Genomic DNA, 19,262 nt, shown 5'->3' on the forward strand with positions numbered 1-19,262 from the left:
CACTTTCGATTAGAGTCAAAGAGGAAATGTCAGCGTGCAGTGGCCCACCCCTGCAATCCCAGCACTTTGGGAGGCCGAGGCAGGTGAATCACTTGAGGCCAGGGGTTTGAGACCAGCCTGGCCAACATGACGAAACCCCATCTCTACTAAAAATACTAAAATTAGCTGGGTGTGGTGGAATGTGCCTGTAGTCCCAGCTACTTGGGAGGTTGAAGCAGGAGGATCACTTTAACCTGGGAGGCAGAGGCTGAAGTGAGCCAAGATTGTGCCACTGTACTCCAGCCTGGGCAACAGAGTGAGACTCTGTCTCAAAAAAAAAAAAAAAAAAAAAAAAGGTAGAAATGTCAAAATCTTGAATCTCTGAAATTTTGGGCAAGAGGTGTGCAAGTACCCTTTTTGCAATACTCCTTTACTTGTTTAGTTGTTTGGGTGGGAGGGAGTTTATTGCCTTAAATAATTCCATCTTTAAATAGTTCCCTCAGCCGGGCGTGGTGGCTCACACCTGTAATCCCGGCACTTTGGGAAGCCGAGGCAGGCAGATCATGAGGTCAAGAGATCGAGACGATCCTGGCCAACATGGTGAAACCAGGTCTCTACTAAAAATACAAAAATTAGCCAGGCATGGTGGTGCATGCCTGTAGTCCTAGCTACTTGGGAGGCTGAGGGAGGAGAATTGCTTGAACCCAGGAGGTGAAACTTGCGGTGAGCCAAGATCAGGTCACTGCACTCCAGCCTGGGCAACAGAGCGAGACCCCATCTCAAAAAAAAATAAGTAAATAAATAAATACTTCCAGTTCCTTTAGCCTTTTTGGAACGATATACTTTTCCTGACATGTGTTGCTTCCCCTGAGCCCGAATTCCTCTTGAACGCTTGTGTCGCCCTGTGGAGAGGCTGCCCATCAGGATCTTCCCAGCCAGTGAATCTTGGGGAAACTCCCCAGGGAGTTTACACGTACAGAACTTTTAGTCATGTTAGCAATAGCTCCTCACTCTTAAATATGCCTCATCAAGCAACAACAAAAAGTCATGTTCACTCATGAAACCAAGGGCAGCTGGGGGCTCCTGACTTGGACACAACACAATCTAATGAGTAACTGCCCTAAATCAGAGGCTGCTCTCTATGAAGAGATATCTAGACCAAGTATGGTCTAGTTTGCTATAAATACGAGAGTCCATGCAACATAATAATGGCTAAAGTTTTGTTTTGTTTTGTTTTGTTTGAGACAGGGCTTCACTCTGTTGCCCAGGCTGGAGTACAGTGATGTGATCTTGGCTCACTGCAGTCTTGACCTCCAGGACTCAAGTGATCCTCCTGCCTCAGCCTCCTGAGTAGCTGGGACTACAGGTGCATGGCCTTTTTTTTTTTTTTTTTTTTTAATTTCATAGAGACAGGGTTTTGCCATGTTGTCCAGGCTGGTCTCAAACTCCTGGACTCAAGCAATCCATCTGACTCAGCCTCCCAAAGTGCTGGGATTACAGGTATGAGCCATCGTGCCTGGCCGGGCCAAAGTTCTTTGGCTTTGTTCAGCCTGTATTAGTTTAGCCCACATAACCTGGCACAGATCCTCTGGATCCTCACTTCCCTCATGCTTCCTTGCACCTCTGCCCCCACCAGCCCCAGCCAGTATAACCTGTACATCTCCTACTACTGCCCACACTGGTGATTTGCTCCTGTTCTCCCTGCCTCTGGAAGGGCTTCCTCCCTCCATGCATATATCTATTTACAAATAATCTGTGGCTGGGCATGGTGGCTCACACCGGTAATCCCAGCACTTTGGGAGGATGGTGGTGGGTGCCTATAGTCCCAGCTACTCAGGAGGCTGAGGCAGGAGCATGGCTTGAACCCAGAAGGTGGAGGTTGCGGTGAGGTGAGATCATGCCACTGCACTCCAGCCTGGGTGACAGAGTGAGACTTCATCTCAATATAAATAAATAAATAAATAAATAGTTACCTATTTATTAATTCATATGTTCTGCTCTGACGTCCTTGCCACCCTTTGTCTTTTTTCTCCTGTTAAACTGAAATCAGAAAAAACTGCTCAATTTGGCCAGGTGCGGTGGCTCATGCCTATATTCCCAGCACTTTAGAGGCCAAGGCGGGTGGATCACTTGAAGTCAGGAGTTAGAGACCAGCCTAGCCAACATGGTAAAACCCCATCTCTACTAAAAATACAAAAGAAAAGCCAGGCATGGTGGCAGGTGCCTGTAATCCCAGTTACTCAGGGGGCTGAGGCAGGAGAATTGCTTGAACCTGGGAGGTGGAGGTTGCAGTGAACCAAGATTGTGCCACTGCACTCCAGCCTGGATGACAGAGCCAGACTCCATCTCAAAAAAAAGAAAAAAGCAACAACAACAACAACAAAAACTGCCCAATTTACACCGTGTGCAAATGTGCTAATAACTATCATTTGCTGAGCATTTACTTTATGCCATGCATGGTGGGGATCTGTACAATCTAATTAAAAATATAAAACCTTATGAAGGTAAATATATTTGTTTTGTATTTGAGGAAACTGAGGCTCAGACAGATCACGTGGTTCCCAAGAGTTACAAAGTGAGTGAATGTTAGAGCTGAAATAGGATCCCAAGACTAACTCAAAATCTATAATTACTTTTCTATAATTTTTCTATGCAATAAATAAGTTACCGTATGTGAAAATAATTTTTTGAATATAGAAATGTAGTGTTTATTGACAGGTTTGATTTGTTTTTATGACTTACAAAGATTAAAAACATTCTTTGAAGAAAAGTTGCTCCAAATTACCAAGTTATAACTGGAGCCGAGGTTTATCCTCTTTGGACACATTTCTTCTTTGACCTCTAATCAGAAGTGTCTCCATGTCAGGGTGAGGGTGAGGCTGCCCCTAGATCTGCTTGGTGGACAGAGCCAGGGAATGTGTGTGTGTCTGTGTGTGTGTGTGTCTGTGTGTGTGTGCACACATCAACATCTATATTTATTTTATTATCCATCTGTATATACTGAAAACCATGAGCTCACACCAATACCTCTAATTTTTTTTTTGAGACAGGGTCTCACTCTGATGCCCAGGCTGGAGTGCAGTAGTATGAGCTCAGCTCACTGCAGCCTCAACCTCCTGGGCTCAAGTGATCCTCCCACCTCAGCCTCCCAAGTAGCCAGGACTACAGGCCCACGTCACCATACCCAGCCAAGTTTTTATATTTTTTTGTAGACATGGGGGTCTCACTATGTTACCCAGGCTGGTCTCAAACTCCTAGGCTCAAGGAATTCTCCCACTTCAGCATCCCAAAGTGCCAGGATTATAAGGGTGAGCCACCATGCGTAGCCCAGTATCTCTAATTCAGTCTAATTTCTCCCTTCTCATTTTGTATCTCCCTTCTCATTTTGTATCTCCTTTTTCTGATCCCTAGAAAGCTGCTCCCATTTTTCTGAATATATATATTTACTTTTTTTTTTTTTTTTGAGAGGGGTTTTTGCTCTTACTGATCAGGCTGGAGTGCAGTGGTGCAACCTTGGCTCATTGCAACCTCTGCCTCCCATGTTCAAGCGATTCTCCTGCCTCAGCTTCCCAAGGAGCTGGAATTACAGGCATGTGCTACCATGCCTGGCTAAATTTTGTATTTTTATAAACCCCGTAGAGATGGAGTTTTGCTATGTTGGTCAGGCTGGTCTAGAACTCCTGACCTCAAGTGATCCACCTGCCTCGGCCTCCCAAAGTGCTGGGATTACAGCCATGAGCCACTGCACCCATCCATGAATATGCATATTTACTTTTGAATCAGCGCCCTGCTTGGGTGTGTGCTCTGTCTCCTAATACCTGCACCTCCTCACCCTGCCAGAGTTCAGACACTGCATCCAGTCCCAGTCCCAGCTACAATGTATGAGAGCCCGTAAATCTCAGAGCTGGGACTTGAACCAGGCAGATCAACTTGAGTGTCCGTGATCTTAGTTTTTGTACTGAATTATTCAGCAGAGAGAAAAAGCAAAAAGGGAAATATGTTTCTTTTTGACTTTTTGAACATATGGAACACAATTATAATAACTGTTTTAATGTCCTTGTCTGCTAATCCTGGCTTCTGTGTCAGTTCTATGTCAGTTTTGATTGATGTATTTATCTCCTTACTATGGGTCATATTTTCCTTCTTGCATGACTGGTTATTTTTTATTGGATGTCAGACACCATGAATTTTACTTCACTGGGTGCTGGATATGTTTGTGTTCCTATAAATAATTGTGTGCTTTGTTCTGCAATGCAGTTAAGTTTGTTGGAAACAGTTCAATCCCTTTGGGTTGCTTTCATGATTTGGTGGGAGGGGTCTGGCGCTGTGCTCAGCTTAGGCTAATTACTCCTCACCGCTGAGGCTAGTTTCTCCTGGGAAGCCTCCCTGGTATCTGGGACTCTTCAGGCTTCCACTCTGGCTGGTGGAAACAGACCTGGTCCTGGTTCTGTGTGAGGGCTGAGCACTCTTGAAATCTGTTGGGTGGTTCTGTACCCAGAGTCTGATTGTTCCCTGGCACATCTGCACTGCTCAGCACTCAGTGAAGGCTCAGGAAGATCCTCTGCAGATCTCTGAGCTCTCTCCCTCTCTCCACGCAGCTCTCGCTGGGACTTTGCCCCAAGAACTTTAGTCCCAGTGGCCTTTCTCCATTCTCAGCTCCATCTCCCTCACCCAGGGAATCCCCTGAGCTCTGCCTCAGTCTCTCCTGCCTGTGCCCTGGCCTGGGAACCCTCACAGGCTGAGGCAATTGTAGGGTCAGCTCATTTCCCTCCTGTCTCATGGGACTCACTGTCCTTCACTGCCTGATGTCCAGCATCTTGAAAACTGATGTTTCGTATATTTTGTCTATTTTTTGTGGTTGCTGTTGTTTCAGGCAAAAGAGTAAATGCGGCCCTGGTTGCTCCATGGTTACTGGAAATGGAGAAATAGCAATACATATTTAAGATAAATGTATTTTTAAAAATTCTTAAACTCTTAACCCCCAATATATTTCTCAATTCAGATTCTGCGACAACTGGTATTTTGAAGATCCCATAAAGTTTCCAAGTTATGAGAGTTAAAAATGATCCTAACAGACAGGAAAGGGCCTCTGAAATCCTGGTTAAAGAGTGGTGGCTAGAAGTATTCCTGTCTCTGTTTCTGATGGTTAGTGCAACTTACTTTTAAAGAATGTTTAATAATTCTTACAGAATATCGGCAATATGCCTATAACTATGCTCAAGAATTAAGGGAGTGCCAGGCCCAGTGGCTCACGCCTGTAATCCTAGCACTCTGCGGGGCCGAGGCGGGTGGATTGCTTGAGGTCAGGAGTTGGAGACCAGCCTGGCCAACATGGTGAAACCCTATCTCTACTAAAAAAATACAAAACATTAGCCAGACCTGGTGGCAGGTGCCTGTAATCCCAGCTACTTGGGAGGCTAAGGCAGGAGAATCGCTTGAATCAGGGAGGCGGAGGTTGCAGTGAGCCAATACGGCACACCGTACTCCAGCCTGGGCAACAGAGTGAGACTCAATCTTAAAATAATAATAATAATAATAATAATAAAGAATTAAGGGAGCAGTCCTACCCTTAAAGAACTTGCAAATTTTCAGGGAGACAGACATTTACACATGCAAAATGAAATCACAGGGTAGAATTGCTAATGTTTAGACGACTGATTAAGACAGTGAGTATAAAATATGATATGCTAGAAAGTATCTTGTTCCTGATAATAGACACTGGTAGGGTGTTCTACCCCACTCACCTTTCTTTTCAAAACACTTCCATTCAAATAGATTAACATTCCCACGTTACCCGCTTCATTTGACAAGAACAAAAAGTTGACATGCTATAGCAGATACGGTAGATTGGTTCTCTCAATACTTATTTCAACTTCTCTTCTAAGGTACCTTCTTGCACCGCAAAAACAGGAAACCTGAAAAATGATTCTTCCCAGACTCCCTTGCAGCTGGGGGTCTGGATGGGATTCAGTTTCCACCAATCAGATGCCTCTTTTTTCAAAAGTAGATATGCAACTGAATCAAGTGGGAAGAAAGGCAGCAGGCACTGCTTTTGCAGGTATGAATTGCAGCAGGTGCAGCACAGCTTTGGAGCTGACTGTTGCAGTGGTATTGCTTATCCACTGGACACAGCCAAGGCAGCGTGTTCCTGATCTTCAGAATCTGTGAAAGCAATATGGTAGCAGCCCCCTGGACTCCCGACAGGCTAAGCTTATGATGCTCTAGACAAGACGTCCTCCACCAGCGGCTATTTTGCTCCCAGTGGGGGCATTTAGCAAAGTCTAGACACATTTCTTTCTTTTTTTGAGATAGGGTCTTCCTCTGTCACCCAGGCTGGAGTGCAGTGGTGCAATCATAGCTCACTGCAGCCTCAAACTCCCAGGCTCAAGCAATCCTCCCCGTCTTAGCCTCCTGATAGCTAGGACTACAGGCACGTACCACCATGTCTGGGTAATTTTTTAAACTTTTTTTGTAGAGATGGAATCTCCCTATGTTGCCTAGGCTGGTTTTGAATTCCTGGGCTCAAATGATCCTCTGGCTTCAGCCTCCCAGATTGCTGCGATTACAGGCATGAGCTGCAGTGCCCAGCCTGGAGACATTTCTTATTGTTGTGACTGAGGGTGTGCTATCTGTATCTAGTGTGCTATGCCAGTGATGTTGTGAGACATCCTGCAATGCACAGGACAGCCCCCTCCACAAAGAATTATCCTGTCCTAAATGTCAACCGTGTCTGTCCTAGAGCCTGCGTTTTGCATGGTGGTGTCCTGATTCCAAAAGCTTCCAGTAATGATGAAGTAGCCATTCCCTCAGGTGGTTTGCTTTTTTTTTTTTTTTTTTTGAGATGGAGTTTCACTCTTATTGCCCAGGCTGGAGTGCAATGGCATGATCTCAGCTCACTGCAACCCCCGCCTCCCAGGTTCAAGCAATTCTCCTGCCTCAGCCTCCCGGGTAGCTAGGATTACAGGCATGTGCCACCACGCTCGGTTAATTTTTGTATTTTTAGTAGAGACGGGGGTTTCACCATGCTGGTCAGGCTGGTCTCGAACTCCTGACCTCAGGTAATCCTCTCACCTTGGACTCCCAAAGTGCTGGGATTACAGGCATAAACCACCGCGCCCAGCCAGGCGGTTTACTTTTATTTGCATTTATGATTATTTGCATTTATGTTACTGGATTTATTCCTGAGCCATAACATTTTGTTTCTTTGGTTTCTTTTGGCATATCTTTTTCTTCTGTGAAACTTCCTCTTCCAGTTTAGGAACAATTTGTTCTTTTTCAGGAAGTGTCATCTCAGAGTGTCAAGAGGCGTGCATGCATGGGCTCATCTGACCGTGAGCTCTCTCAGTTCCATAGGCCATCTTGGGGGCTTTGTTCGCCTTCATGTGCTCAATGACTAGACAATCTACCTCCAAATTCTTAAGGTCAGCATTACTCTCTGTATTTTGGAGCAGCAATAATTCAGCACTCTTTTTGGGCCACTAACCCTGCATTATCCCCACTGTATGGCCTGGGCACTGCTGTCAACTCCACCATGGTAAGGCAGCATGGCACACGTCGCTTCTGTGTTGTGGCGTCTTTCAGATACTGGGTAGCTTTTGGTATAGGCAAAGCCTTGATGGCCTGGGCAGTTTCACGGGTATTCCTGAAGTGAACATAAAGATTTGAACTTTGTGATTTGTGCAATCTTGTGGGGTTTTCTGGGTCAAGTGAGTAATGCACCATTTTCAGAGATTAACTTAGGCCACTTACGGGAAAAGCAGAGGGTCACTTGGGCCCTGTCATTCTGAGACTCATTCCTAGAGGTCCAGCCTAAAGCCTGCTTTTCCAACTCACAAACATTTCTGTAAGCACCTAATTCCTTGGATTAAATTGCTTTTCTGTTTAAGATACCCAGAGCCGTTTCTAATTTGCAATTGAAACCTGACACACATGCCACTGCAGGAACTGATCCCCTATGATCTCGCCATTGAAAAAATGCACAAAATGTGATTTTGTGCTAACGAACCATGAGAAGTGTTAAGCTCTTGTGTATTTTTTTTTTCTGTCTCCTTTTACTCGTGGAGGCATCTGTCAATCTGTATATAGAATCATGTCTAATACCCTTGCTCCAAGGTTTTTAAGATACTACAAAGCAAAGATACCCAGAAAGCAAGAAGAAGATGAAAGGGAGCTTTAACGATGTGTCAGGAAAGACATTCCTGACATTTTCAAACATAAACAAACAGACAAACAAGAATGCACGAAGGTCTGGAGTGGGCATGAAGGCTTGCTGGAGGCAGCACTGGGCCAGGGGGAGAGCAAGGACACTGGTCAAGAGCAGCTGTTTGGGTTCGAACCCTGGCTCTGTGTCCTGGGGAAGTTGATTAACTTCATCTATAAGTTGGTAATTGATAATAGTCTCTATGTCACAGGGACAAATAATCCATATATGTAAAGCATGCAATTGCCGCTTGATGCATAATAATACTTTCCTATTTTTATTTTTTTTTTAGACAGGGTTTTCACTGTCACCCAGGCTAGAATGCAGTGATGCAATCACGACTCACTACAGCCTCGACTTCCTGGGCTCAGGTGATTCTCCCACCTCAGCCTCCTGAGTAGAGGGGACCACAGGCATGTGCCACCATGCCCAGTTAATTTTCGTTTTTTTGTTTTGTTTTGTTTTGTTTGAGACAGTGTCTCGCTCTGTTGTGCAGGCTAGAATGCAGTGGTGTGATCTCTGTTCACTGCAACCTCTGCTTCCCAGTCCAAGTGATTCTCATGTCTCAGCCTCCTGAGTAGCTAGGATTACAGGCGTGCACCACCATACCCAGCTAATTTTTGTATTTTTAGTAGAGATGGGGTTTCACCATGTTGGCCAAGATGGTCTCGAACTCCTTACCTCAAGTGATCCTCCCACCTTGGCCTCCCGAAGTGCTGGGATTACAGGTGTGAGCCACTGCATCCAGCAGTAGTGCTTTTAAAAGTTATATTAAATCAAATAAAAATGGAGGTAGAACTTCAGTTGGATAGAATGCGCATTATCAAATGAGTGAAGAAATTTTCGAGGTAGGTAAAAGAATAGCAAGGCTGGAGCACAGGAAGGAAACTGGCTCCAGTTCTGTGCACGCTGGTATCAAGAGATGGTGACATCAAATATCGGCAGAGTAAGGGAAGGGTAAGGGTGGAGGGTCTTGAACAGCTTCCTAAATAGGCTGGGTTGTAGCCTGCAAAAACTTGAGATGCAGCTGGGCACTGTGGCTCATGCCTGTAATCTCAGCACTTTGGGAGACCAAGGCAGGCGGATCACCTGAGGTCAGGAGTTTGAGACCAGCCTGACCAACATGGCAAAATGCCATGTCTACTAAAAATACAAAAAATTAGCCAGGCGTGGTGCATGCCTGTAATCTCAGCTACTTGGGAGGCTGAGGCACAAGAATTGCTTGAACCGGGTAGGTGGAGGTTGCAGTGAATCGACATCTTGCCACTGCACTCCAGCCTGGGCAACAGAGTGAGACTCCGTCTCAAAAAATAAATAAGTAAAATTGAGATGCTACTGAAGGGTGTTCAGCAGGCAAGGAATGTGGAGACAGTGATGTTTTAGGAAGAGTGCCTGAGGGGACTTTTTGGGTGTAATCCCACACCTTCATGCCAACCAGACACACCCACAAGCCAGTTGCCAGTTGGCCCATAAAAGGACGCTTTTACACCCACAAATGTTGATGGCAGCCATGTAACCTTTCTCCACTTTAAACCTGCTGTCTTGCCCAAGGCAGCTTCAGTGACCCAAGCAGCGGAAGGGAAGTTTGGGATTTAGTGAGTAATTAATTTTAATAAATGGTGGTCTTAAAAATCCCATAGTTATTCTATAAAATTCTATTTTAGTTAAAAAATTATTGGTGTCCCTTGGCTGATATTTTTAAAATGTCTGAACCAGATCTTTACGGGTCCTAAGGGCTCCCTGGTCTTATGAATTCAGTCTTCTTAGACAATATCTTCCACAGTCATCCATCTCAGGTCATTCCCACAACCAGTCACCCCAAATGACAAACTAAGCATGAACGGTTCTTTCTTTCTTTTCTATATGATGTGGGGGGGGAGTCTTTTGGGTGGTTTAATCAAAAACAGGATAATTCCAAATTTATTTTTGTTATCTGAACTAAGCCCATGGCATTTGGAAATGAAGATGTTAGAAATATCTAGAAAATAGACTATAGAGTTCTGGGTGCAGGGAAGGGATAGGAGAGAGGAGAATGTTGAGGATCATTCTGGTGGATTTGGTGTTAGTGATTGGACGGGTAGCATCGCTGAGAAGGAAAAAAGAAGAGGAGGATCAGGGCCATCACCGTAACTTTACATGGTCCAGTGCAAAATAAAAATGCAAGATCTTGTTGAGGCTAGGCATGGTGGCTTATGCCTGTAATCCCAGCACTTTGGGAGGCCAAGGTAGGAAGAACACTTGAGCCCATGAGTTCAAGACCAGGCTGGGCAACATAGTGAGACCCTGTGTCTGTTAAAAAAAATTTTTTTTTAAATTTTTTCTGTAAAAGACCCCTTGCTGGAAATGCAGGAAAAACTCTTTTCCATTTCTTCTGTGACCACTCTCTTTCAGCTTGTCATGGTGGTCTTCACTTCCTATTTAAAGTTGTCCTCCCTTGGACACAGATATTCATAAGGTGAGTCCGACCCTCACAGACTCCTGGGGCCCATACCTCATGATTGGGCACAGGGCTAGCAGGTTCCCAGCTTCTACCAGCCAGGTACCAATGTTCCTATAAGTCGAGCCAGGCATCTCTCCTTCCCAGGTGCCTGTAGTCCCAACCCACAGAAGATGGGTGGCTGTCAAGAGTATTGCTACTTCTGTGCCAGGCCAATGTGAGGTGCCTGGATAGTGGCGGGCAACAGGCTTTCCCTTGCTTAACTGCCCCCTGAATGTACCATGGCACCTCCAGCCTGGGACTGCATGGTCACTGCTATGCCTTGCCCTGAGATACCACAGTGTACGTGGGCCCAACCCATGCCCAGGACTCCAGCCCAGGTGATGCAGAAGGTGGCAGCAGTCACAGAGGATGGGAAGGGGAGACCTGTGGTGCCAGGGAGCAGGAGAGGTGGGCTGAGAGCCTGTCCCAGATGTACAGGGATGGTATGTCAACTGAAGCTCCAAGCATGCAGCACACTCTCCATTGTTCCATAGGACTTCACTGACAAAACACACATTCAAAGATAACATTATTAAGCATTTCAAAACAGCTATCAAAGGGCATTAAACGTCAGGCATGGGGACTTTCAGAGCACAGGGTGTGACTCAACAACTGTGCAGTGTGGCTACACTGTTGCACAGCTGTTGCTATGTTCTGAATATTTGTGTTCCCCTATAATTCATATGTTGAAACCCTAATTCTCCGTGTGACTGTGTTTGGAGATAGGGCTTTTAGGAGGTAATTAAGGTGAAATGAGGTCATAAGGGTAGATCCTAATCCAATAAGACTTGTGTCCCTATAGGAAGAGAGAGAGGCCAGGCTCAGTGGCTCACACCTGTAATCTCAGCATTTTGGGAGGCTGAGGCAGGTGGATCACTTGAGGTCAGGAGTTCGAGACCAGCCTGGCCAACATGGTGAAACCCTGTCTCTACTAAAAATACAAAAATTAGCCAGGCATGGTGGCACACGCTTATAATCCCAGCTACTCAGGAGGCTGATGCAGGAGAGAGTTGCTTGAATACAGGAGGCAGAGGTTTCAGTGAACCGAGATCGCACCACTGCACTCCAGCTTGGATGACAGAAAATGAAGAGAGGGAGAGACAGTAAACTACACTTTCTCAACGAGCATGCATCGAGGAAAGGCCTTGTGAGCACACACGAGAAGGCAGCCGTCTGCAAGCCAGAAAGAGAGCCCTCATCAGAACATGCAGACGCCCTGATCTCAGACTTAGGCTCCAGAATTGTGAGAACATAAATTTCTGTTGTTTAAGTCACTCAGTCTATGGCATTTTGTTCTGGCAGCCTGAGCCATCTAATGCACCTGTGGAGCCAGACCTGGGAGCAGGAAGATCATGAATTCCATTATGAACCTGTTAAGTTAGGGGATCTAAGTGACATTCAACTGGGAATTCCTCGTATACAAAATAATAGATCCAGTGGCCATGAGGGAAGCTAGAAATACCAGTTTGGGAGCCATTAATATACAAATAGTAATTAGATCCATGGGAGTGGATGAGATCACCCAAGCATGGTGTTTGAAGTGAGAAGAGAGTGAAGTTAGAAACCAAAGTGGGGGTGCCAACATTTAGAAGGTGGCTGAAAGACAAAGAGTAGGAAAGATCAAAAAGAAAGGAGGAAATCCAAGAGTACAGCATGGTATTCTGGAAACCAAAGAAAGGTAGACTATAGTCAGCTTGTTAAACACTGTTAGCAAGTCAAGCAAGACAAAGATTGGAGAATGCCTGGTGGATCTGGCCACGAGGAGGTCTTGGGAAGGTAATCTGGTTTGCAGAGTGAAACTAGAAGCCAAACTGGGATGAGGTGAGGAGTGTAAGGGTGAGAGGCAGCATGGGGAAGCCCTATGTCAATGGGGCTGTATCAGATCCACCCACAAGCTGTAAAGGTTGAGATTCCTGGGCTCTTCGTGAAGGGACTATGATTTGGTAGCTCTGGGATGAGACCCAAGAATCTGTTGTTGTTGTATTTTTCCTTTTCCGAGCTCTAGATGATTTTGATGCCCTGGCAGGTTTGGGAACTACTGAGAGAATGCAAATAACATGAACTGCATTCAGAGAGACTTGATTCTGTCACATTTTAGCTGTTTGAACCAGAATGAGAGACTTCAATCTCTGAGCTTCAGGTACCTAATTCACACACAAAACAGTGATAGTCTTGCTTTGTGTTATTGATTTGAAGATTGGAGTATATATATAATCTGGCGCAGAGTAAATATTTAGTAAATAGCGGCCAGTGCTACCAACAGTGGATAGAGTGAATACAGACTTTCTCTCAATAAAGAGGTTGGCCAGGAGGGGCAGGAGAAAGTAGGATCAATCCTTACAGTACTACAGCTCAAAGAGGGACAGTATTTTGTCTTGCCTTGATTTTTGTAAGATAGCAGAGATGTTAGCACGTCTGTAAGCTGGGACACGAGGGCGAAGTAGGGTACGATGAGCCCGTATCTCTGAGTTGACAGGAGGAACTGCCACGAAAGAACAGATGGAAGGATAAGCTTTGGGCAGAAGAAATGCCTTGGGAAGTTAGTTGGTGTGAGGGCAGGACATTCAGGGGTTTCACTCCTAATAATTCCATTTTTTTTCTGTGACGTGGGAGGCAGTGTCATATACCAAGAGGGGTAGGAATCTTGAGTGTAGGCACAGGTCTGGAGAGAAAGTGTTGGGAGTGTGAGGAATGAGAGAGCTGGATGACAAAAGATACACAGATAGGGTAACAAGGGTGCCAAGGGCTTAGTTTAGATTAGAGGCCACCAATTTCTTCTTTGCTTCTCTCTATAATATCTGTGTCGCCTTTAGCTAGCCTCTATATTTGTTTGGAAACAACAGATACACCACTGATATGTGCTGAATGTCTGCTCCAGGCACTGCACTAAACATTTTTCACGTGTTATCTCCCTTAATCCTTACAACAGTCCCACCATGTAGGTACCATCCATGTATAGACGATGAGCTGAGGCTTAGAGAAGTTCATTAATTTGCCCAAGGTTACACAGCTAAGTAGTTGCACAGAAGGATCTCTATTTCAGATCTGACTCCAGAGTTTTTGTTCTTAACTGTGGCACACCACACATTAATTGGGATTAGATTTTGTTGGCACACATAATGGAAAATAAAAACGTGGATCAGAGAAGATACAGGTTTATTCTTTTTCTTTTCTTTTCTTTTTTTTTTTTTTTTTTGAGACTGAGTCTTTTTCTGTTGCCCAGGCTGGAGTGCAGTGGTGTGATTTTGCCTCATTGTAACCTCCGTCTCCTGGGTTTAAGTGACTCTCCTGCCTCAACCTCCCGAGTAGCTGGGACTACAGACGCCTGGCTAATTTTTGTATTTTTAGTAGAGACAGGGTTCCACCATGTTGGCCAGGCTGGTCTTGAACTCCTGACCTCAGGTGATCCATCCACTTCGGCCTTCCAAAGGGCTGGGATTACAGGCATGAGCCACTGCACCTGGCCAGGTTTATTCTTTTTCATGTAATGGAAACTCAGAGGCAGGGAGCTCACGACTGGGATGGCAGCTCCACAATCATCAGGTTTCCAGGCCTTTTCTATCTTTCTGGTCCACATCTTTAACATGTGACTTCCATTCGCAAGGTTGCTTCATTGCCCAAATGGCTCTTGGAGTTCCAAACCTTACATCCACATTCCAGAAAGCAAGAAGGTACAAGAAGCGAAAGGGGGCCTATCAGGGCCTGCCCTCCATTTGAAGAACTTGCCTGCAAGTCCTACCCAATTACTTCTGCGTACATCTCACTGATGTAAGATCTTCTCCATAGATACAGGAGAAACAGGAGTATGTCATCTTAAGGGCACATTTTGCTATCCATAACATAATTGAGTTTTGTTAGTAAGGAAGGAGAAAGAAGATATTGGGTGGCAACTAGCATTGTTTGCCATACAATGAGTCTCACATATACTTGAAACCATAGGGGGAAATCTGTTAATTCTCATTTCATTAATATGCAAGCCAAGTAGTTCTTGCTAAACTTTCCAGACCCACTAGGAAGCAGGTGTGCTTGGCTGGGCACGGTGGCTCACCTCTAATCCCAGCACTTTGGGAGGCCAAGGCGGGGAGATCACCTGAAGTCTGGAGTTCGAGACCAGCCTGAACAACATGGAGAAACCATATCTCTATTAAAAATACAAAATTAGCCAGGTGTGGTGGCACATGCTTGTAATCCCAGCTACTTGGGAGGCTGAGACAGGAGAATCGCTTGAACCCGGGAGGCGGAGATTGCGGTGAGCCGAGATTGCGCCATTGCATTGTAGCCTGGGCAACAAGAGCGAAACTCCGTCTCTAAATACATAAAGCAGGCATGCTTTCTCAGTAGTAGATTCATACTAGAATGCTTCAATAATGTCTTAATGTGAAGGCGTAATTATTACATAAATTAGAGACATTCTAGCACCTAGTGAGAGAGGATCGAACACAAATTGACTTAACCTTAAAACAAACTGGCTTAAACCTTGATTAGGCTAGCTGGTGAAGCCCAGTGGGCCTTGGAGGTATTTTGGGCAGAATGACTCCTGATAAAAGTTGAGGCTAGGCCAGGCACGGTGGCTCATACCTGTAATCCCAGCACTTTGGGAGGCCGAGGTGGGTGGATCACTTGAGGTGAGGAGTTTGAGACCAGCCTGGCCAACATGGTAAAACCCCGTCTCTACTAAAAATACAAAAATTAGCCGGGCATGGTGGTACATGCCTGTAAAATCCCAGCTACTCAGGAGGCTGAGGCAGGAGAATTGTTTGAACCCAGGAGGTGGAGGTTGCAGTGAGCCGAGATTATGTCATTGCACTCCAGCCTGGGCGACAGAGCCAGACTCCATTTTAAAAAAAAAAGTCAAGGCCACATGTTTCTTCGCCACATCCACAGAAAAAGAATAAGTCTGTTTTTCCAGTGATCTCCTTTAAGTGCAAGGAAGAAACTTTCCAGCAACCTTCGGTGCAACTTTTCGTCAGTTACTTGAGCCAAAATGCCCCTTCTTTTTAAATTAGATTAAATGTTATTTTACTTAGAGACGGGGTCTCACTCAGTCGCCAAGGCTGGAGTGCAACATTGCAATCAGCTCACTGCAGCCTTGAACTCCTTGACTCAAATAATCCTCCTGTTTCAGCCTCCTGAGTAGCTGGGACCACAGGCACCATGCTCAGCTAATAGGATGCCCCTTCTCAAACAAGGTATGGTACAAAAGATAAGAACACCTGTAGACTAATAGGGCCACCCTGCTTTAGGTCATTTCAGTTTCCCCAACCATATTGCTGCTAGACAGAGATGAAGGACAATGTTATCTATAGCATTTTCCACCCTCCAAACATAGTAGAAGACATTTTCGTATTCCTGTGTTCTCATCATGAAATATAATGTATTACAATGTTCTTGATTTCTTTCTTTGGTAGTTTTTTTTGTTTGTCTTGTTTTTAAGACAAGTCTGGCTCTGTTGCCCTGGCTGGAGTCCATGTGATCTCAGCTCACTGCAACCTCCACCTCCTGGGTTCCAGTGATACTCCTACCTCTGCCTCCCTGGTAGCTGGGATTACAGGTGCATGCCACCACGCCAGGCTACTTTTTGTATTTTTACTAGAGATGAGTTTTGTTGGCCGGGCTGGTCTCGAACTCCTGACTCCAGGTGATCTGCCCGCTTCAGTCTCCCAAAGTGCTGGGATTACAGGCATGAGCCACCTCGCCCAGCCTAATGTTCTTGACAAATGGTTGAAAATGTTATTTATTGCTCATGAATGGGAGTATCTTAAAAACGGTAAAAATGGAATTTGTCAAATACAAATGAGAAAATGGAAAGAAATGGAAAAAGATAGTAAAGCTACATAAATTCACAGCCTTACTGTTGTGATTAGCAAGAGTTTCATTTTTCCCTACATGGGAATATTGATACTTTTCAAAGAAAAATGTTAAGGTATGTGGTTAATCCTTACATCCTTTATAGGTTTATTAAATATTTTTGGATTCACCTTTTACTGAATTTTGTGAAAGAATCTAAAGACAGAAAGAACTCCATCTCGAACCTAAGAGCAGGAAAAGTTATTAGGTTTCTGTAGCTTCTGGTTTCCATGGTAGAGGGGCTTCTGGAAGAGCAGAAATCCCCCTTTTCCTCTACCCGACTCTATCTTTCTTCTCTGGGAGTGGGAGTAGCTTATCTAAATGGTCAGTTGCAGATAAGGAATTGGGAAGATACATCCAGTGTGAAAATCTATTATTACTAACTGTATTTTTCACTCTATTTACATTTATTATTACTGATATGATGGAATTTATTTCTTTATCTGCAAAAAGAACATAAATTTAGTTTTTAAACATAAAACCATTCCATATTTTGCCCTTTACTAGTTTTAAAGATATGCACTAAAATTTTTTTCTTTTAGTAGTTACCCTTGGAATTTACACCACCTACCTTAATAAAACCTAATGATAATTCATGTCTTTAGCTTTACACCAAATTATCCTTTAATTCCAGCCACCCGCTTCTAGGGTTGCATTGCCATTGGGTCTAACCAGACATTTCCTTTTCTTTTTAATTTTAAAGACTTTATTATTTTTTTTAGAGCAGTTTTAGGTTCACAGCAAAATCAAGATGAAAGTATAGGCCAGGTGTGGTGGCTCATGCCTCTAGTCCCAGCACTTTGGGAGGCCGAGAAGGGCGGATCACTTGAGGTCAGGAGTTCAAGACCAGCCTGGCCAATATGGTGAAACTCTATCTCTACTAAAAATACAAAAATTAGCCAGGTGTGGTGGCAGGCGCCTGTAGTCCCAGCTACTCAGGAGGCTGAGGCAGCAGAATCACTTGAACCCAGGAGGCGGAGGTTGCAGTGAGCCAAGATCATACCACTACACTCCGGCCTGGGCGACAGAGTGAGACCATGTCTCAAAAAAAGAAAAAGAAAAAAAAAAGAGGAAAATACAGAGGTTCTCCATATACTCCTGCCCCTACATGCGTACAGCCTCCCCCATTATAAACATCCCCCACCAGAGCAATACCCCTGCTATAACCCATGAACCTACATTGACACATCATTTTCACCCAAAGCCCATAGTTTGCATTAGGGTTTACTCTTGGTATTGTATATTCTATGGGTTTGGATAACTGTATAATGACATGTGTCCACCATTGTAATATCATACAGGGTATTTTTCACTGCCCTACGTGTTCCACGTAGTCACCCTTCCCTCTCTGCTAACCCCTGACAGCCACTGATCTTTTTATTGTCACCATAATTTTGCCTCTTCCAGGATGTTGTATGGTTGGAATAATGCAATATGTAGACTTTTCAGATTGGTTTATTTCACTTAGCAATCTGCATTTAAGGTTTCTTCATGTCTTTTCATGACGTGATCGCTCATTTATTTTGACTGCTGAACAAGATTCCATTGTTTGGATGTGACACAGTTTATCTGTTGAGCTACGAAAGTGCTCTTGCTGTTCTTTTTAGCCCACAAATTAGACATTATTACTGCTTTCTAACCACCAATGTTTGCTTAGAATGACCCACATTTCAGATCTTTTTTCCAGGAATACTTTCTTTCCTTGTGAAATATATCCTTTGTAAATTCTTAGTAGAAAGCAAATTGCTTTTTATTTATCCTTCTTGGCATTTATAAGAATTTCTGAATCTGTGAATTACTGTCTTTCATCAGTTATAAAAAATTCTCAGCAACTATTACTTTAATGTTGCCTCTCCCTCATTCTGTTACCTTCTCCGAGAACTTGTAGGACATGTACGGCAACTTCTCACTTTACAGGCACATATCTTTTTTTTTTTTTTTTAATGGAGTCTCGCTCTGTCACCCAGGCTAGAGTTCAGTGGCGCAATCTTGTCTCACTGCAAACTCCACCTCCCAGGTTCAAGTGATTCTCCTGCCTCAGCTTCCCAAGCAACTGCAATTACAGGTGCCTGACACCACACTTGGCTAATTTTTGTATTTTTAGTAGAGATGGGGTTTCACCATGTTGGCTAGACTGGTCTAGAGCTCCTGACCTCAAGTGATCCTCAAGTGATCCACCGTCTTGGCCACCCAAAATGCTGGGATTACAGGTGTGAGCCACCACACTGGCCTACAAGCACTTACCTAATGAGTGGCTAGGTTTGTTAAGGCTGCTATAACAAAAACAGCTTAGAGTGGGTGGCTTATCAACAACAGAAACATATTTCTCACAGGTCTGGAGGCTGGGAAGTCCAAGATCAAGGTGCCAGCATGGTCAGGTTCTGGTGAGGGCCCCTTTCTTGGTTCACAGATGGCTGTGTTCTTGCTGTTTCTCAGGGAAGAAGTGGGATGGGCTCTCTCTGGGGCCTCTTTTTAAAAGGCACTAATCTCATCGTGTGCCCTTAAGACTTAATCACCTCTCAAAGGCTCTACCTCCTAATACCATCACCTTGCGGATTGAGATTTTGACATACGAGTTTCTGGGGAACATGAACATGCAGACCATAGCGAGCAGTCTCTCACAGTCTGTTTCTTGTTTCTGACCTACAGTCTTTGAAATCCCTACAAATTTACCCTTTAGTTCAGTATTTAAACTTTTCCAGTATGCTGTTTAACTTTTCTGGTTTTTTTTCAACATTCTACTATGATAATTTTCAA

General features: G+C 44.5%; 1 long non-coding RNA gene across 3 annotated transcripts in view; it reads right to left on the minus strand.

Moving 5' to 3' along the window:
• LOC139355856 (uncharacterized) overlaps nt 1–19,262 on the minus strand; it is an 89,317-nt gene that overhangs the window by 27,868 nt on the left and 42,187 nt on the right. The window lies entirely within an intron of this gene.

Source organism: Macaca nemestrina, chromosome 8 (genome assembly GCF_043159975.1).
Source record: "Macaca nemestrina isolate mMacNem1 chromosome 8, mMacNem.hap1, whole genome shotgun sequence".
In the NCBI taxonomy this organism is placed as follows: domain Eukaryota; kingdom Metazoa; phylum Chordata; class Mammalia; order Primates; family Cercopithecidae; genus Macaca; species Macaca nemestrina.